Source organism: Gossypium arboreum, chromosome 7 (assembly GCF_025698485.1).
Source record: "Gossypium arboreum isolate Shixiya-1 chromosome 7, ASM2569848v2, whole genome shotgun sequence".
Lineage (NCBI taxonomy): Eukaryota > Viridiplantae > Streptophyta > Magnoliopsida > Malvales > Malvaceae > Gossypium > Gossypium arboreum.
Window position 1 is genome coordinate 23,633,068 of NC_069076.1, and position 21,880 is coordinate 23,654,947.

The window sequence follows — 21,880 nt, forward strand, 5'->3', positions numbered from 1 at the left end:
GAAATAAAATGGGAAAAATAACACAAAATTGATCATCATCCTCCTTAGTTGCTGCCAATTCTCCTCTCTCCATAGCTAGGGTTTCTTCAATTTTCAAGCTCCATAGTAAGTGATTCCAAGCCCGCTTTTAATGTTCTTTACGTTTTGGAATCCCTAAGCTCGATTAAGCTTATGCTAGTAATAATTTAACCTAGGGTTCACATTTGGAAAAATACCCATAGGTGAAATTTGTGTATTTTGATGTTTTATGATAGAATATGAGGTTTTAAATTATGTTAAATAACTTGTGCTACTCGGTTTTAAGTGAAAACGAGTAAAGCAAGATAATCGGTAAAAATACCTATTGTTCATAACTATATGATAGAGTGAGAATTTGATGTTGTTGTAGAAGAGAAAATGTTCAGCATATCATAAAATATAAGAATAAGGGCTGAAATTAAATTCCCGAGCCTAGGGGCAAAATTGTAATTTTGAAAAGTTAGGGGCAAAATGTAATTTTTCCATGATGTGATTTTTGGATTGAAATAAATAGTATGAGTATTAAATGAGCTAAATGTGTTATTATAGATCAAGAAAGACGCGAATTGATCTCGAAGCAGGGGAAGGAAAAAGTTTTGGACTAAATTGCAAAATTTCCACATTTTGCACCAAGGTAAGTTTGTATGTAAATATTACAATAATTTCATGTACATTCTTATATTTCAGCCTATTATATAAATATACTAGCTTATGTTAAAATATAAATCGACTATTGGAAGAATGGAAATAAATATAGAGAGAGATCCCGGTTGAACATTGGAGAGATCGAATGAAATAGAGGAGCGTAGCTAGGTCACATGTATGATGCTGAGTGCACATCATGTGTACAAGAAAGCTACGAGACACCTGTAGTAGGTAGGTCACATGTGTGATACGAGATGTATCCCATGTAGACAAGAGAGCTACGTGAAAGATAAATGTAGCTAGGTGCATGCGTGATTCCAAGTGAAGGACACCATGTAGACAAGAGAGCTACGTGAAAGATAAATGTAGCTAGGTCGCATGCGTGATTCCAAGTGAAGGACACCATGTAGACAAGAGAGCTACGAGACAAATCGGTTGGGTCGCATGAGTGGTACTAAGTGTTCACCATGTGTACAAGAGAGCCGAACTAAACGAAGTATGATGGTGGGGCTGTGTGCTGAAACCATTAAATATCGAGGATTGATCCGAATTGTTCAATGGGATGGTTTTGTGGTGATATTGTGGTTTGGACCTACACTTATGGTGAATGAAATGTGGTGAAAATGATTTGTGGTATATACATATATAAGATAAAATGAGGTTAGCATAAAGAATGTGTGAAAGAGTGAAATTAGCATTAAAACGTATTTTAGATGGTAGCAGTGACGTGATTTTGAAAAATCACCAAAAATAAGAGGAATATAATTAGAGGTTGAATGAGATGTGAAATTAAAGTTTAATGAGTCTACTTTCATATAAAAGAAACAGAGCAAGCAAAGGAATTCTATATTTTGAGATATTTACAATTGTATGTGACTTGCTCAGGATGAATACGTGATCCCCTGTTCCAACTTTTAAAAATCATTAAAAATTGTACAAAGAAAATTAAGAAATATAGTTTACATGCCTAAATTCCTTATTGAGACTCGTTTTAAATGAAACAGACTTCAGGGTTGTTTGAATTGTGTACTGAGAGAAATTAAATTTGTAGTGAACAGAGGTCAGATCAGTCGAGCTGTGTAACAGGGGAAACTTTAACTAATAAACTGTACTAATCGGCTGAACCAAAAATTATAGAAAAAAATTATCAAAAGGCTTTATGAGTCTAGATTCAGGGAAATTTTATGGATTTGAATTTCGAGTTTTGTAACTCGAGTTATGATTTATTTAGTGAATATGACGCAGCAGAGACAGCTTAATCAAAGTGGAATGAATAGTGAAGTTAAAGTAGATATACTTGAATTGTTGTGTAAACATGTTAGATTTTTTTTTAGTATTTACATACTTACTTACTAAGCTATAAGCTTACTTTGTTTCTCTCTTTTGTCTTATAGTGTTCTTCGCTTGCTCGGGAGTTAAGGATCGTGAAGATCTACCCGCACTATCATACTTTAAGGTATTTGAACTAAACGTTTTGAATTATGGCATGTATAGTAGGCTTAATTATTTTGTTACGTGTCATATTTGTCTAGGTTTAAAATATTAGTTACTGAGATTTCGACCAGCTAATTTGTACAAGCCATTAAAGTTGGCTAATATTGTTCAAGACATATATTATAACGATGCACTATCAAATTGGATGACATATTTATATTTGGTTATGTTTAATGGTATGTGTTATGTTCGGTAATACCTTGTATCCTGCTCCTACGACAATGAATGGTAAGGGTGTTACACTAGGACTATCGTAATACGTTTGGGTCTAGCTATACATGCCATTATGTGTTTATTTGATAGTGTGGTGATTTCTGATAGTTAAAAATGTGTTTACTTATAGAAATGGATCCCGATCCCAACCGAGCGGTAGCTGATGATCTTGAGAGTGTAGCGCCTACTCCCTCGCAAGGGACAGCGCCAGCGGACTCTCAACCTATTGCTAGTAATCAGAATGATGAAGCTAGACAAGCTTTTTATAGCGTGATGAATGATTGGTTCAACCAATACATTCGAACTAATACGGCTGTTCCACAACCTCCATTCCCGACTAATACAACCCCTGCACCTACAATACCTCCGGTAACTGACCAAATAAGGTCAAATAAGCCCCAGTTGACAGAATCCGAAAACACGGGGCTACTGAATTTAAAGCTACGGACAGCGATGATGCCGAGCAAGCTGAATTTTGGTTGGACAACACTATTCGGGTACTCGATGAGTTATCTTGCACACCCGATGAGTGCCTAAAGTGTACTATCTCCTTGCTACGTGATTCTGCCTACTATTGGTGGAATACGTTGATTTTCGCAGCCCAGAGAGCAAGTAACTTGGGAGTTTTTCCAAACCGAGTTTTGGAAAAAGTATATCGATCGAGATTCATTGATCAAAACGGAAAGAATTTCTTGAACTTAAACAAGGTTCCATGTCGGTTCATCGATTATGAACGAAAGTTTGTAAGGCTTAGCCAGACGCCGAGAATGCATTTCTTCGAAGTCGTGATGTGTAAGCGTTTGAGGATGGGTGAACGATGATATAAAGTCAGTATGTTGGCATTTTAGAAATCCGAGAATTTGTGGTACTTGTCGAGCGAGCTTGCGAAGCCGAGGAGCTCAGTAAGGAGAAAAGAAAAGCTGATATGGGAGCAAAGGAGTTTCATAAGAGATCTTGGGGAAAGCCCTTTCAACAGTCATCGAAGAAATTTAGAGATGATTTAGCCCGATCTAGAGACAGTTCGGGCTTTTCTAGACGAGATCGTGATCGACCTTCGTGAGTACACGAGTCACTTGATCGCCGATGTTGGAAATGATCGTCGAGACGTAGCAGAGTGCCGAGATTGTGGTAAATGGCATTCGGGGAGTTGTAGATTCCATGACCGCTCCTGTTACAAGTGTAGATCAGTTGACCACTTTATTAAAGATTGCCCGAGGTTGTCGAGCAGAATGTAAATCGAGTGGGAAACCGGTGCTACCATCGTCAAGTAGACCATCTAGAAACACGGAAATCCTAGTGGTGGTCGAGAGGATTTAGAGACGCTACAACTAGATCTCGAGGCTCGTGCTCTGCTAGGGCTTATGCTATACGGCAGACGCGAGGATGCTTCCTCACGGATGTTATTACCGGTACTTTTACTCTCTTTGATACTAATGTGATTGCTTTGATTGACCCCGGTTCTACTCATTCTTATATATGTGAAACCTTAGCATCCAAAGAAGACTTTACTGTTGAGTCTACTGAGTTCGTAATTCGGGTGTCAAATCCCTTGGGTCGTTACGTGCTTGTCGACAAAGTGTGTAAGAAATGTCCCCTAGTAATCTGAGGTTCCTATTTTCCGGCCGATTTGATGCTTTTACCGTTTGATGAATTTGATGTTATCCTCGGTATGGATTGGTTGACCGTACATGATGCAATTGTAAATTGCAAAAGAAAACCATCGATTTGAGGTGTGTAAATAACGAGATAATCGAGTTGAGTCTCTTGACTTGAATAGGTTGCCACTGTAATATCATCGATGTTGGCTCAGAAATATGTAAGAAAGGGGTGTGAAGCATACCTTGCATATGTACTTGATGACAAAGAGTTAGAAAAGAAGCCTGAATCTGTGCCAGTGGTTTGTGAATATCTGGATGTTTTTCCCGAAGAATTACCGGGTTTACCACCTGTTCGGGAGGTAGAGTTTGGCATCGAGCTTGTACCTGGGACTACACCGATTTCGATAGCTTCGTATCGTATGGCACCAACGGAATTAAAGGAATTGAAAGCTCAGTTGCAAGAGTTGATGGATAGAGGTTTCGCTCGACCAAGTTTCTCACCTTGGGGTGCACCAGTATTGTTTGTGAAAAGAAGGACGAAACCATGAGGTCGTGCATCGACTATCGTCGGTGAATAAGGTGACAATAAAGAATAAATATCCGATACCGCGCATTGACGATTTGTTTGATCAACTGAAGGAGCCTCGGTGTTTTCAAAGATAGATTTGAGATCGGGTTATTATCGATTCTAATTCGAGATTCGGATATACCCAAAACAACTTTCGAGCGAGATACTGATCACTACGAGTTCTTAGTGATGCCGTTTGGGCTCACTAATGCCCTATGGTATTTATGGATTTGATGAATCGGATATTCGCATGATTTGGACCGGTTTGTAGTTGTGTTTATTGATGACATCTTAGTCTATTCAAGAGATGAGACCGAACATCTTGAGCACCGAGATTAGTGTTGCAGATTTTACGGGATAAACAGTTATATGCTAAGTTCAAGAAGTGCGAGTTCGTTAAGAGAGGTTAGCTTCTTGGGTCATGTGGTATCTGATCGGGCATTCGAGTTGACCCGAGCAAAATTTCAGCCATACTTAACTGGAAGCCTCAGAAATATTATCGAGGTTTGGAGCTTTTTGGGACTTGCCGGTTACTACAGACGGTTTGTAAAATGTTTCTCGATGATAGCCACACCAATGACGAAACTACTTCAGAAAGATGTTGAGTTTGAATGGACAGAAAAGTGTCAGAAAAGTTTCGATCAATTGAAAACTCATTTGACGGAAGCTCCAAGACTAGTGCGGCCGAATCGTGCAAGGAGTTCATCATCTACAGTGATGCATCCTTACTTGGGTTGGGTTGTGTATTGATGCAAGAAGGTCGAGTTGTAGCTTACGCGTCGAGACAATTGAAGCCACATGAGAAAAATTATCCAACCCATGATCTCGAATTAGCTGCCATCGTATTCGCTTTGAAAATATGGCGACATTACTTATTTGGTGAGAAGTGCCATGTATTTTCGGATCACAAAAGTCTCAAATATTTGATGACTCAAAGAGACTTGAATCTGCGACAAATACGTTGGCTCAAGTTGTTAAAAGATTATGAGCTTGTCATTGACTATCACCTAGGAAAGGCTAATGTGGTTGCGGATGCTTTGAGTCGTAAATCACTGTTTGCTTTACGAGCGATGAATGTACACTTGTCTGTTCTATCCGACAATGTGTTAGTAGCGGAATTAAAGGCTAGACCATTGTTGATTCATCAAATTCGTGAAGCTCAGAAAGTCGATGATGAATTAGTTGCAAAATAGGCTGAATGTGTTTCGAATATGGAATCAGAGTTTCAAATTGATGATGACGATTGTTTGAGGTTCAGAAGTCGTTTGTGTGTTCCAAGAAATTCAGAACTTATTTCGACGATTCTGAACGAAGCTCATTGTAGCCGAATGTCAACTCACCCGGGAAGTACGAAAATGTACAACGATCTGAGACATCAGTTTTAGTGGCATGGTATAAAACGAGACATTTCCGATTTTGTTTCGAAATGTTTAATATGCCAACAAGTGAAAGCGGAACATCAAGTGCCTACAGGTTTACTTCAGCCGATCATGATACTTGAATGGAAATGGGAACGAATCACGATGGATTTTGTATCTGGGTTACCATTGTCGGCGAGTAAGAAAGATGCGATTTGGGTTGTTGTTGATAGACTGACTAAGTCGGCTCATTTTATTCCCGTACGTACGAATTATTCATTGGATAAACTAGCTGAATTGTATGTTTCTCAGATTGTGAGATTACACGGGGTACCCATTTCTATTGTGTCGGATAGAGATCCGAGATTCACCTCGCGATTTTGGAAGAAATTGCAAGAAGCTTTGGGTACCAAGTTGCATTTTAGCACCGCTTTTCATCCCCAAACCGATGGTCAATCTAAGCGGATAATTCAGATACTCGAGGATATGTTGAGATGTTGCATCCTTGAGTTTAGTGGTTCATGGGAACGATATTTACCTTTGATTGAATTCACTTACAACAATAGTTTTCAATCAAGTATTAAGATGGCACCTTACGAGGCTTTGTACGGTCGTAAATGCCGTACACCATTGTTTTGGACCGAGCTCGGTGAAAGTAAAATTTTCAGAGTTGATTTGATTAAAGATGCTGAGCGGAAGGTAAAAATAATTCCTGAAAGTCTGAAGGCAGCATCGGATCATCAGAAGTCGTACGCGGATTTGAAACGAAAGGACATTGAGTATCAGGTGGGAGATAAAGTGTTTCTTAAAGTTTCACCTTGGAAAAAGATACTCAGATTTGGGCGTAAGGGCAAATTGAGTCCGAGGTTCATCGGGCTATATGAAATATCCGAACGAATCGGTCCAGTTGCGTATAGATTTATTTTACCCCCTGAACTTGAAAAGATTCACGACGTCTTTCATGTTTCGATGCTTCGACATTATAGATCTGATCTATCGCACATAATTAATCCATCAGAGGTTGAAATTCAGTCCGATATGAGTTATGAAGAAGAACCAATTCGTATCCTAGTTCGTGAAGTGAAAGAGTTACGAAACAAAAAGGTTCCTTTAGTAAAAGTGTTGTGGCTCAAACACGGGATGGAAGAAGCTACTTGGGAACCCGAGAACTCTATGAAAGAACGATACCCAAACCTATTTACCGGTAAGATTTTCGGGGACGAAAATTTCTTAAAGTGGGGGAGAGTTGTGACAGCCCTAAATTGACCCTAGTCGGGAAGTGGTTTCGAGACCGCTAGACCGAGTCACCGAAGTATTTGAATATGATATTTATTGTCTAGAATATGTGAATATGAATGTGTGAAAGTTTCAAGCTTCGATTTAGTCGATTGCATGTGAATTTAGTTAATAGGACTTATGTGAGAAAATTTAGAAATGTGCTAGGCAAATGTAAGTGGCCTATTAATGCATGTTATAAAGATGATGGGTTTGCATGTCAAATTACCCAAAATTTGAACTAGTGGCCGGCCATGCTATGGGTTAAAACCTATTATAAACATGTTGTGTTAATGCTTTATGTTAGAAATAATAAAATAAAAAGGGTTAGTAATAAAATAATGAAAATTGGGGGGTGATGAAAAAAAAAAAAGAAAAAGTTCTCATTTTGTTCTTCTTGATCGAAAAATCAAAGGAAAGAAAGAAAGAAAGGTTGAAGAGGTTCGGCCATGCTTGTAACTAGGTTAAGGTATGTTTGATGTTATTCCATGAAATTCATGCATATTTTTAGATGTTAGTTTGAATTCTACCTAGCCCATGGTTCAAATTCTTTTTGCTATTTGATGGAGATGATACTCGGCCATGGATGTTGTCATTCTTGGTTGGTGTTTGATGTTGTGTTGACGAGGTATGAAGATGATAGAGTTTGAGTGCTTAACAAAAAGGATTGGATGTGAGTGTGTGTGAGAATTTGAAAAAGGTAGGACTTAGCAACTTCATGAAGCATTCGGCCATGGTAGGAAGTAGAAGAGAAATATAGTTGTTGTTCATGTTAGATGAAGTAGAGTCAAACAAATGAGCACATATGTGCATTAGTTGCTAGATGGAGAAAAATCGGCTAGCAAGTTGTGTACTAAGGCCGAATGTGACTTTGAATATTATTGAGTAATGTATGTGTTTTGAATTGATGGAATGGAGAGGATGCTTTAATTGTGTTATGAACAATTATATGTTAAATTAAGGGTTGCTAAGCTAGCTATTAAGGTGAAGTGCAAATGTTAGTATTTGATTACTAGTGCATATATGTGTTTTAGCCGAGCTTTGAACTTGAAACAAAATGGTATTTAGTCAATACAAGTGACCATATTTGTAGATTGTATTAAGTATACAATTGGCCTCAACATAGACATGCATATTCGGCCACATGAATGAATACATAGATTGATGTTGTACGTTCGGCTATAGGTAAGCATATTGATGGCTTTATCTTGACTTAGAAAATCGGCTAAAGGAGAATATTGGCTAATATGTTGAATTTGATTCATGATTTCATACACATATGACTCTAATGCCTAATATACATGGGCTAAGTACCTTGAGTTTCTCTTTGATGTTCAAAATGATTAAATCAATTTATTTGTTAAATTAAGCTCAAGAACAAAGGGGAACTAAATCCGATAAAGGAAAGGAAAAGGTGATCGAATAGCCGTTGAAATCGTTCGACAACATCCGAGGTAAGTCTTTGAGTAATGGAACTTAGTTTATGATTTGATTAAGTTATGACATATAAGCATAACAAATAAACAGTGATATAATGATTTTACTTGAATTATATGTAGAGATAATTAGTTTATACCTATGACGGGTAACGGAATGTGCATAGAGATCATGTCATAAAGCAAATCAATTTATGCTCTTTGTATGTGGCTATTGAGCCGAAAATGGGAATGATTGATAAGTGTCTTGTGTTTGAGTTCTAGTGATGAAAATGAAATATAGATGTGATATAATTTATTGATATATGTTCATGAATATTCGGATGACAACCGGGCTAAGTCCCGAAGGCATTTGTGCGAGTTACTATATCCGGGCTAAGTCCCAAAGGCAGTTGAACGAGTAGCTATATCCGGCTAAATCCCGAAGGTACTTGTTTTACGAATGAGCGATCTTGCTGTAATAATTTCAATTAATACGCTCGTAAAATCCCAACGATGAGGTATGTTTCGTATATGCATTGGAATAGTTGATTCCTTTTAAATAGTATTCGCTCAGTCGATTAATAAGTTTCCGACCTTTGGTTTAGTTGATCCCTTATGTATGAATATAAGGGTTGGAAATGTGAAGTAGGTATGATTTTGAGAATATGTGTATATGAAATTATCCGTTTAGTCATATGAATGCTATACTTCAGTTGTGCCTAATTTCATTGCTCAAAACTTACTAAGCATTAAATGCTTATTCCGTTTCTTTGATTCTCTGTTTTATAGATTTTGGTTCGTCAGCTATCGGACTCGGGAGTGTCAAAGTCGAAGTCGCTCACACTATCAAAGCCCTTTTGGTACTCTTTTAGTTGAACTCTGATAATGGCATGTATAGGGCTGCCCTTTTGTTGTTAGTCAAGTACTTTGGTATTGTATATATTTGGATAGCCATGCGAAAATGGCTTATATATTTTGAGCATAGCGTTATAATCATTTTGTATATATATGGTTATTGAGAGGTGTGGAAACACTTGGAAATGATTAGCCATTGGAATGGTTAATCACGATCATATTTTTGTGCTATGTATGTTAAAGGGCTAGTTGAATCATGGAAATTATGAAATAGGTAAAGTCTACCTTAAAAACAGATACCGACAGCAGCAGTGATGTGAATTTGAAAAATCACTAAAAATAGTAGGAATGAAATTAAATAGTGAATAAATTATGTAATCGAACCTTGATGAGTCTATTTTCATATGGAAGAAACGAAATGATCATATGAGTCGTAATTTAAGGGATGTTTAAGTTTTCGTGAAACAGGGCCAGACCGATTTCTGGATCCCCTGATCTGACTTTGGAAATTCACTATAAATTAACCAGAGAAAATTAGAAGTCATGCCCTATATGTAAATATTCCTCTTCGAGTCTAGTTTCATTAGAAACAAATAGAATAAGTATTGAAGCCCTGTACAGGGAGATATCTAAGTCGTAATGCATGAAGATCAGAGTAGTCGAACCCTGAAACAGGGGAGACTTTAACTAATAAACTGTACTAATTTGCTTGACCAAAAATTCTAGAAAAAAATTTATAGATGGAAATTTGAGTCTAGTTTCAGGAAAAAGTTACGGAACTTATTTTTGAGTTTTGGAACTCGAGATTTGATTTTTAAGGTGACAGGGACGCAGTTAGCCAGCTTGTCTGGAAATTTTGAAATGGACTGTGCAAATAAATGAATTAAGTCTGTTAGCACCTCGTGTTCGACTCCGGAAACAGTCTCGGGTACGGTGTGTTACAACCCTTATAAACCAATTCCTCGACCCTTAATGTAGATATCACATTTGACAAATAATTCCGACGCTCTACAATTACAACTATCTTGTCACCCTCCATAGTTTTCAATACCATCCGTTTAGCAGCATAATCCAAATTCACTTGATGTTTAACCAGCCAGTCCATACCCAGTATTAAATCGAATTCTCCAAAAGGGAGTTCCATCAAATCTGCCAAAATGATGGTTCCTTGAACCTCCAAAGGTACATCTTTGAAGAATTTGTTTACTCTCACTGACTGACCTAATGGACTTAACACCGTAACCTCACTCGTAGTGCTTTCAACCATTATACCCAAAGTCTCAGACACAGTGCATGCCATATAGAAATGCGTCGATCCAACATCAATCAGTGCAGTATAAGGTACATTATGAATAAAAAATGTACCCGTGATAACTTATGAGGCGTCTCCATTGTCTCGGAGTCGTGCAGTATAAACCAAAGTTGGTTGCCTCGCCTCAGTTTGACCAGCACCTCTGCCCGGTGCCCTCTGACCACAGCCCAAACCATTACCAGCTCTGGCCTAACCACGACCTCTCAGTGGCTATTAAACACCTCTCAGCTGCTGAATAGTACCCATACATGTAGCTTGCATCTGATCGGGCCTTCGTTGACAATCTCTGATACGATGCTCCAACGATCAACATCTCAAATAGGCCTCAATCCTTTTCCAACAATCGCCCTGATGGCGTCTCCTACAATCAGCATAGGGCTGCGGTCTAGTCTGACTAACCCATCAACTCTAGCCTTTTTCTTAAGCCTCTGAAATGAACTTGAGGGCTCCGAATCCCTCTTGTTCCTACCTTTTTCCTTCTCACGGTTCTAGCGCTCAGTATACTTTACAACCTCGGCAATCTTAGACCTTATCGACCAAAGCAGAAAAATCTCGCTCCTTCTGTGGAGCTATCAAAACCCCTAGACTATCTTTGAGGTCGTCCTTGAAATGAACGCAACACTCATATTCAGTTGCCACCATCCCACGTGCATAGCGGCTCAATCATAAAAATTCAGCCTCATATTCAGCCATTGATTTATCCCACTCAGTCAAATTAAGAAACTCTCTCCTCCGGGCATCCACATAACTAGCGCCCACATACTTTCCCTGGAACGCAGTCTTGAAAAATTACCAAGTCAACCGATCGGGCTGAGTTCCCTCTTTAACTGTAAGCCACCACTGATAAGCCACATCTCTCAGCAGTGACACTGCACCTTTTAATTTCTACTCGAGGGTGCAGTCGAGGTCGTCCATGATTCTCTTTGTGGCCACAATCCAATATTAAGCCACATTAGGGGCAACTCTAGTAATACCCTAAAAATCTCAGCCCTATTAGACCGGAGTCGTTTCGTAATCGACCCATGACCCACAGCACTAGTATTGAGCCCAATGACCCTCTCCAGAGTTCTTAACATGGCTTGGAACAAAGCGTCAACCCTAGCCGCATGATCATGAGACCCAGTCTCAGTCATAAATGAAGCCGGTGCCTCTCTAGCTTCAACATTAGGCATGTGGCTAGATGACGAAGACCCAACCCAAGCACCTTCACGGCCTCTGTCGCGGCCTCTTGTACCCATTCCACGAGTACCTCTAGTGCTCACATTGATTTGTGTATTATCTATATTAACAATTTTATGCATCAGTTTAAGGTCCCAGTGTTTAGTAATAGATATTTTATGAAAAATAGTATCAGTAGTTCAGAGTTAATTTTCGCATATCGCAGTCTTACTACAATTTTAGTTTACCTTAAACAGAGTATTTCAGTACAGTCTACTACCTATAGTTGTCTCAATATTTCAATTTAAACAGATAGTAGTTTCAGAGGACTTACAGAATTGGCATCGGAGACTCGGTGTACGACACATTCAGTAGAACATTTCAAAATATGTTAAATTCTTTAAAACGATTCTTTTAAAAATTCTAAATTTTAAAGAAACCCAAATCCACGGCCGAGTTTTGCAACCTGACTCTGATACCACTAAATGTAACACTCGAAACCCTTCCTACATGTTATGACTGAATCTGGCGATGCCAAATTGAAGTGTTTTTTGAAAAACATAATTTCGCGAAAAAACTCGTTCTATATCAAACCTCTTTGTGATCTTAATGAAAATTTAGGATATCTCGTTCATTGTTAAAGATTCAAGTCGTTTTAGCAAAATGTTAATAATATTATATTGCTATTACATTTTAAAATATTGTTTGTTGTGGAAGCTTTTAAAATATGTTGCGTAAACATGGTGTTTTGAAAAGTATTTATTTTTTTTTAAATCTGCACCCTACTACTACAGATATGATTCAAAATAAATAAAATCCCAAATTAGAAGTTAAAAATTTAAAGAGTCCTTATTACAAAAACAAATACCCAAATTAAATTTCTTGTAAACAAAAAGGCAAATATGGAAGCATGTGCGGTTGTATGGCCACCTTCGAGTCCCTCGCAGCACTAGCCCGCCTAAGCCCAGGGATTACCTATACAGATCAAAAGAAGGGTGAGTTTACAAAAACTCAGTATGCAATCCCTTAATGAATAAACAGTCAACATATATGCATATACAGTCTGGGCCTTAGCCCGTTCCAGTAACAGTTCAGTTTCAATTAGGGCCTCAGCCCATTACAGTATCAGTATCAGTGTGGGCTTTAGCCCATTTCAGTGACAGTATCAGTATAGTTATGCAATCAGAAATCCTACCCAACCAGCCTCTACGCTCCATTCCATCTAGCCCTACACTCCATGAGGGGATAAAATCAACCTACCCATCCCTACACTCCAAAATAGCACCGATTATGCACTAACAAAGATTTGCAAAGCAGAGTGCCAAGACAAAGACACTTCCTCCAATCGTAATAAACCTATCCCCATGCAACATATCATGTGCCATGTCATAATATCATACACGTATGCAATATATATAATGGCATGCTCAATTATAGTCATACATATCATAAGGGCATAATAGTCATTTTACCCCATAGGGGCATAAAGTCACTTTATCAGTTTGGGGTCTAAGTATACTTACCGACCCCATAGTAGGTCCACAGTCGTCTCGGGCGACCTGTGCAACCTTAACAGTCAAACAGTGAGAATGGGCCCAAGGCCCACAAAGTGGCCTATGTGGACCCACACACCCGTGTGGCCCACAAGCCTATGGGCCCACACAACCCATTTCAGCCCAACTTGGCTCAAAATGGCCTAAGCTCACTAAATCGCTCAAGGTGGCCTCTATGATCAAATGCCCATGTTTATGCATTCAGACTACCACACGAGCAAGCACACGTCTGTGTAGCGTCAATGGTCATATTTTTTTACTTTTACCGATATATGATTTGGCCAATGTCTACACACTTGATAGGATTCTAGGTTCGCAACCCCTCTTGAGATGAACCATACCTAAAACCAATGACAAAACCATGACTAGCGTTAGTCATGCTTAATACTAAAATAGTCCCCAAGCGAACTTGTTAACTTCACTTACTTTCACCGCTTTAACTGATGTTGCCTTACAACTCCAAAGGTAAACCAAATCCAACACGATTAGATGCTGTCAAGATAACATTATCAGAACCTTAACATAGTTTAATCAAAATCGCCTTATTCCCTAAACAATTGGGCATAACTTCCCCCTTATCAGAAGACTTACCGAGCCCACATAACAAGAGTTGAGCGTAAGAGGAAGAACAGATTCAAGAGAGAACTGAAACGGAGGATTGAACTGCAACAGAAAACATTGGAGGGTGTAACGACAGGTATAGACAAATAAGAGAAAAGCCGAAAGAGCAAAAGTCAAGCAGGGACCTATCGAAAACATAAAACCCAGATTCAGAGAAAGGAGTAGTTAGCCTGCACTCCACACAAAATTCGGAAGAACTCGTTTTGACAGAGGCAACAATGGAATAGTTACCCCTCCTAATAGAAATCGGCAGGACAAGAAGAAGGAAAGAAGAGATGAGAATTGACAATGAGAACAAGGGAAAGATTGATGGAATAAGAATGATATTCAGCTACAAGGGAAGGAGGTATTCGACTACACAAACCGAGTGTGAGTAATGGGAAAGCGACAAGAATAATCGAGGGAAGAAAAGTGAGGGAGAGAGGGAAAGTCAATCAATCAGAGCACAATATTGGAAAGCAAAACCAAAATAGGCCAACTTGAAAAATACCCGAATGGTCACAAGTAATATTCGGCTACCAAACAAACAACACTCAAAAGAATGAAAAGAAGAATGGAGAGCAAAACTAGAAACAATTTTGGCACTAAGAGTAAATGGTTCTATGACCAAATTGGCATAATGGAATTCCCACATACGGCATACTACTCCCTCACACCTCAATCTCCCTTAATTCTCTCCTAAAATCTCTCCATAATATCCTCCTAGAATTCGGCTACACACTCCCCACTCCCTTCAAACACTCCAACCGCCATTAGTATCAGAATTCTACCGACAGACAACCTCTTACACGGCACAACAACAAAATAAATCACACCTTTTGCATCACTAAGTCTCGAACCTCAAACCCTATGGAACAATCCACACGCCTCTATCCCCTAGATCAGTAGGCCTTTTATGACATGTTTTCCCCACAATTATTTAAAAACCTACTATCTAGAGTAAGGGGTTTATTCCTTAAAAAGGAAACTTCTTGCACATGCCCAGGCTTGAACCCAAGACTTCTTAGACACTTCCCAGAACACTTAACCACTGAAGCAAATACACAGTTGTGTCACTAACATACAAAAATAAATACTAAGATTTTGGGGCATTACGTATAGTATGGCTTATTTTCCATTTTAGTCATTTAATTACCTTTCCTTAGCTATTTGACACCTTTAATTAATAGAATTTGTAACACCCCGAACCCGAGACCATCGCCGGTGTCGGACACGAGGGGTTAACAAGCCAAGTTCACATGTTTTGCCCACCAATTTGACATTTCCAGTCAGGCTGGAAAACTGCGTCACTGTCGCCTTAAAAATCATATCTCGAGTTTCAAAACTCGGAAACTGGTTTCGTAAATTTTTCCTGAATTTAGACTCATATACCCATCCATGTATTTATTTCTAGAATTTTTGGTCCGGCCAATTGGTACAGTTTATTAGTTAAAGTCACCCATGTTACAGGGATCGACTGCTCTGACCTTCGCGCATTATAACTTGAATATCTCTCTGTACAGGGCTTTAACACTGGTTCCGTTTATTTCTAATGAAACTAGACTCAAAATGGAATCTGTACATATAAGGCATGACTCCTAATTCTTTCTGGATAATTTATAGTAAATTTTTAAATTTTCGACAGGGGACCCAGAAACCGTTCTGGCCCTGTCTCACAATAGCCTTAATATCTCTTAACATGTAACTCCTATGACCATTTCGTTTCTTCCATATGAAAATAGACTCATCAAGGTTCATTTACATAGCTTATTCACTATTTAATACCATTCCTACAAATTTTGGTGATTTTTCACATTCACGTCACTGCAGCTGGCAGCATCTGTTTTTAAGGTAGGTCTTACCTATTTTGTAGTCTCCATGAACCAACTAGCCTTGCCATACATAGGTTCATATATGATCATCTTAACCATACCAATGGCTGATCATGTGACCAACACTCCCATTTCCAATCCATAATCACATCATGACACCATATATATATACATACAAACCACAAATAGTCTAAGATCATGCTTCCTTTTACGAGCCATTTTCGCATGGCCGTATACATATACATCACCACATTTTCAAACCAACAAGGGTAGTCCTATACATACCATTTCAAAGTTCAACCAAAATTTATACCAAAATAGAGGCGTTGATAGTGTGGATGACTTCGACTTTATTGATCCCGAATCCGATTGCTATCGAGCGAAATCTATAAAACAGAGAGCCAAAGTAACGGGGTAAGCATTTTTATGCTTAGTAAGTCTCAAGGAATATAATCAACTCTAATTACAGCAATACATTCACATAGCCAAATGCATCATTTCATTAATACACATTCTTACTTCACACTTCATCATTATATACTTTCACAAAGTATCAATCAATTCAATAACTGAAATTCATTAGTCGATTGAGCGAATGTTGCTCAAACATGTCGACTTTCCAATGCACATATAAATGTACCTTATTCTTTGGGCTTTTCGAGTGTACTAATTGAATTTATTACAGCAACCAACACTCACCTCCAGCCCAAGATTCTTCGGAATATAACCGGATATAACCATGTGCTCAAATGCCTTCAGGTCTTAGCCCGGATAGAATGACTCGCACGAATGCCTTCGGGTCTTAGCCCGAATGTAGCCACTAGCACAATTGCCTTCGGGTCTTAACCCGGATGTGATTTCCAGCATAATTGTCTTCGGGCTTAGCCCGGATATCATTCAATTTCTCATGCACACATACATCAATAATCATTGGACATACATATTTCATTTTCGTTACTAAGGCTCAAACACAATTATAATCATTAGCATAATCGCCTTCGGGACTTAGCCCGGGTATCATTCGAATACTCATACACACGTAAATCAATAATCAATACATCCATATTTCATTCCACATAATTCAATTAAGGTCGCTTCTTGAGGACTTACCTCGGATGTTGTCGAATGGCTTTTACGGCTATTCGATCACTTTTTCCTTCCCCTTGTCCAATTGTGGCCCTCTTAGCTCTTGAGCTAATTCAAACAAATTCAATTTATTAAAACCTCATCGTGCTAGCTTATGGCCGAATATGACAAGGAGTTTAAATGGTCATATGGCCACTCTTTAGCTTGAATACACAATGGTCATGCACATTTTATACTACATCAAGCAATTCAATACAATTCATTCGAGCATCAAGGAAAAGCTAAGGCCATCAATAGGCTACCTTAGGCCGAATATACATATCCATGTTGAGGCCAATTATGCACTTAATACCACACAAAAACAGCATGCATTTTACTAGTTAATGCTTTGCATATTGTAGCTCAAAACTTATAATATAACATCAAGCACTCATATGTGTGCTAGGCGAATGTGCTTGCAATTTCACAAGCATTCTTCAACATCTTCTTCTTTAAACGAACATATTCATCACTTACTTCATAGCCAAAACATCATGTGCAAACATATATATACATATATGAGCATGGCGAATTTCAAGGTGTCCATAGCCATCCAAAATACAAATTTTAACTAACATGCAAGAAGCATGAACCATGCTCATGAATGCATCATGGCGAATATGACAATCATGCCCCTTTTCAACTTCAATCATGGTTGAACAAAAGAAAACTCAAAATCTTACTCAAGAGTAGACAATCCATCATTGCATGCATCATCATCAAGCTTCACACTTAGCATGCAATGGCTTTATCACCATAACAACTTTGGCCAAATACCATTTCCATGGCATAACAAAGATTTGAGCCATGGCTAACATGCACATCAAGTTAGCAACCAAAACATGCATGAAACTCCTAACACAACCTCATACATACCTTAATCTTGATGCCAATTTAGCCAAATCACCTTCTAGATCTCTTCTAAACCAAGCATGAAGCAAAAATCCTCTTTCTTCCTCCTTATGATTTTCGGCCAAAAGATGAGAAAGGATGAACACAACAAATTTTTTCTTCCTTCTTTCTCAACTCACGGCAAGGGGGATTACCACACTCACACACGCTTTTTTTTCATTCTTTTCTTACCCATGCTTATTTGTTTATTATTTCTCCCTAATGCCCAACAAAACATGTTTCATGACATGTTTAGCCCATATCTCTTTGTCATGGCCGCCATCACTTGTACAAAGGGAATTTGACATGCAAGTCCATTACTTTGCATGCATGCTTTAATTAGTCATCACACATTTCCCCATCATACTTTCAAAGTTCACTACTAGGTCCTTTCTAGTGAAATTCACCTTTATAACACTAAATCAATCATCAAAAAATGTCATACATGAATACACACATATTATAGGCATCAAAATAAATTTTTTAATTATTTTTTTTATGCCTCGGTTTTGTGGTCCCGAAACCACATTCCGGCTAGGGTCTATTTTGGGCTGTCACAACTCTCCCCCACTTAAGAAATTTTCGTCCCCGAAAATCTTACCGGTAAATAGGTTTGGATATCGCTCTTTCATAGAGTTCTCGGTCTCCCAAGTAGCTTCTTCTATCCCATGCTTGAGCCATAACACTTTCACTTGCGGAACCCTCTTGTTTCGCAACTCTTTCACTTCTCGTGATAGGATACGAATCGGTTCTTCCTCATAACTCATATTAGCTTGAATTTCAATTTCTGATGGACTAATCACGTGCGATGGATCGGATCTATAGCGTCGAAGCATCGAAACATGAAAGACATCGTGAACCCTTTCGAGTTCAGGGGGCAAAATCAAACGATATGCCACTGGACCGACTCGCTCGGATATCTCATATGGCCCAATGAACCTCGGGCTCAACTTGCCCTTACGGCCGAATCTGAGTATCTTTTTCCAAGGCGATACCTTGAGAAACACTTTATCACCCACCTGATACTCGATATCCTTACGCTTCAGATCCGCGTACGACTTCTGACGATCGGAGGCTATCTTCAGACTTTCACGGATTACTTTCACTTTCTGTTCAGCATCCCTAACCAAATCCACCCCGAAAATCTTGCTTTCACCGAGCTCAGTCCAAAACAATGGTGTACGGCATTTACGACCGTACAAGGCCTCGTAGGGTGCCATCTTAATACTTGATTGAAAGCTGTTGTTGTAAGCGAATTCAATCAACGGCAAATACCGTTCCCATGAACCACTAAACTCGAGGACGCAACATCTTAACATATCCTCAAGTATCTGAATTATCCGCCGGATTGACCATCGGTTTGGGGGTGAAAGGCGGTCTGAAATGCAACTTGGTACCCAAAGCTTCTTGCAACTTTTTCTAAAATCGCGAGGTAAATCTCGGATCTCTATCCGACACCACGATGGAAATAGGCACCCGTGTAATCTCACAATCGAGAAACGCATAATTCGGCTAATTTGTCCATTGAAAAATCCGTGACGACGGGGACAAAGTGGGCCGACTTAGTCAATCGATCTACCACGACCCAAACCGCATCCTTCTTACTTGTCGACAATGGCGGTCCGGATACAAAGTCCATTGTGACTCGATCCCATTTCCACTCGTGTATCGTGATTGGTGAAGTAATCCTCGAAGGCACCGATGTTCCGCTTTCACTTGTTGACATATTAAACATCTCAAACAAAGTCGGAGATGTCTCGCTTCATACCATGCCACCAAAACCGACGTTTCAAATCATTGTACATCTTCGTACTCCCGGGTGGATTGCCATTCGGCTACAATGGGCTTCATTCGAATTATCGAAATGAGTTCAATTCTTTGGAACACAGACGACTTTTGAACCTCAAACAATCGTCATCATCGATTTGAAATTCGAGTCCTTGTTCGAACACACTCGCCCGCTTTGCGACCAACTCGTCGTCGACTTTTCGAGCTTCTCGAATTTGATGTGTCAATAATGGTTTGGCTTTCAATTCAGCCACTAACACACCTGTCGGATCGAATGCACAAGTGCACATTCATCGCTCAGTAAAGTGAATAATGATTTACGACTCAAGGCATCCGCAACCACATTCGCTTTTCCGGGTGATAGTCAATGACCAGCTCATAATCCTTTAACACTCGAGCCAACGTCTTTGTCGCAGATTTAAGTCTCTTTGGGTCATCAAATATTTGAGACTTTTGTGATCCGAGTACACATGGCACCTTTCACCAAATAAGTAATGTCGCCAAATCTTTAAGGCGAACACGATGGCGCCAATTCGAGATCATGAGTCGGATAATTTTTCTCATGTGGCTTTAATTACCTCGACGATAGGCCACAACTCGACCTTCTTGCATCAATACACAACCTAACCCAAGTAGGGAGGCGTCGCTATAGATGACAAACTCTTTGCGGACTCGGGTTGCACTAGAATTGGGGCTTCATCAAATAAGTTTTCAGTTGATCGAAACTTTTTGGCATTTCTCCGTCCATTTGAACTTAACGTCCTTTTGGAGTAGCCGTCATCGGCGTGGCTATCGTTGAGAAGCCTTTACAAATCGTCGGTAATAACCTAAGCAAGCCCCAAAAGCTCGAATCTCAATAATATTTCTGGAGGCTTCCAATTAAGTATGGCTGAAATTTTATTCGGTCGACTCGAATACCGATGCGATACCACATGACCCAAGAAGCTAACCTCTCTTAACCGTAACTCACACTTGCTGAACTTAGCATATAATTGCTTATCCCGTAAAATTTGCAAAGACTAACCGCAGGTGTTCAGCATGTTCGGTCTCATTTCTTGAATAGACCAAGATGTCATCAATGAACACGACTACGAATCGATCCAAATATGGTCTGAAGATCCGATTCATTAAATCCATAAATACTGCAGGGACATTAGTGAGCCCAAACGGCATCACTAGGAACTCATAGTGACCATATCTTGTTCTGAAGGCAGTCTTGGGTACGTCCGAATCTCGGATTTGCAATTGATAATAGCCCGACCTCAAATCTATTTTCGAGAACACTGAGGCTCCCTTCAATTGATCGAACAAGTCATCGATACGTGGTAACGGATATTTGTTCTTTATCGTCGCTTTATTAAGCTGACGATAGTCGATGCACAGCCGCATGGTTCCATCCTTCTTTTTCACAAACAACACTGGCGCACCCCAAGGCGAACAACTCGGACGAGCAAAACCTCTATCCACCAATTCTTGCAACTGAGCTTTCAACTCCTTTAATTCCGTTGGTGCCATACGATACGGAGCTATCGAAATTGGAGTGGTACCAGGTACCAATTCGATGCCAAATTCTATTTCCCGAACAGGTGGTAAACCCGGCAATTCTTCAGGGAAAACATCCGGGTATTCACAAACCACTGACACAGATTCGGGTTTCTTTTCCGATTCCTTGTCATTGAGCACGTACACAAGGTACGCTTCGCACCCTTTTCTTAGATATTTTCGGGCCAACATTGCTGATATTACGGCTGGCAACCCCTTTAAGTCCGTAGACTCAACCCGAATTATTTCATTATTCGCGCACCTCAAATCGATAGTCTTGCTCTTGCAATTTACAACCGCATCGTGCATGGTCAACCAATCCAAACCAAGAATAACGTCGAACTCATCGAACGGCAAAAGCATCAAGTCCGCCGGAAAACAAGAACCTCGGAACATTAGGGGACTTTTCTTGCACACTTTGTTGACAAGCACGTAATGACCCAAGGGTTTGACACCGAATTACAAACTCAGTAGACTCAATAGGCAAAGTCTTACTGGATGCTAAGGTTTCACATATATATGAATGAGTAGAACCAGGGTCAATCAAAGCAATCACATTTGTATTGAAAAGAGTGAAAGTACCGGTAATAACATCCGAGAGGCAGATCCTCGCGTGCGCAGATGGCATAAGTCCTAG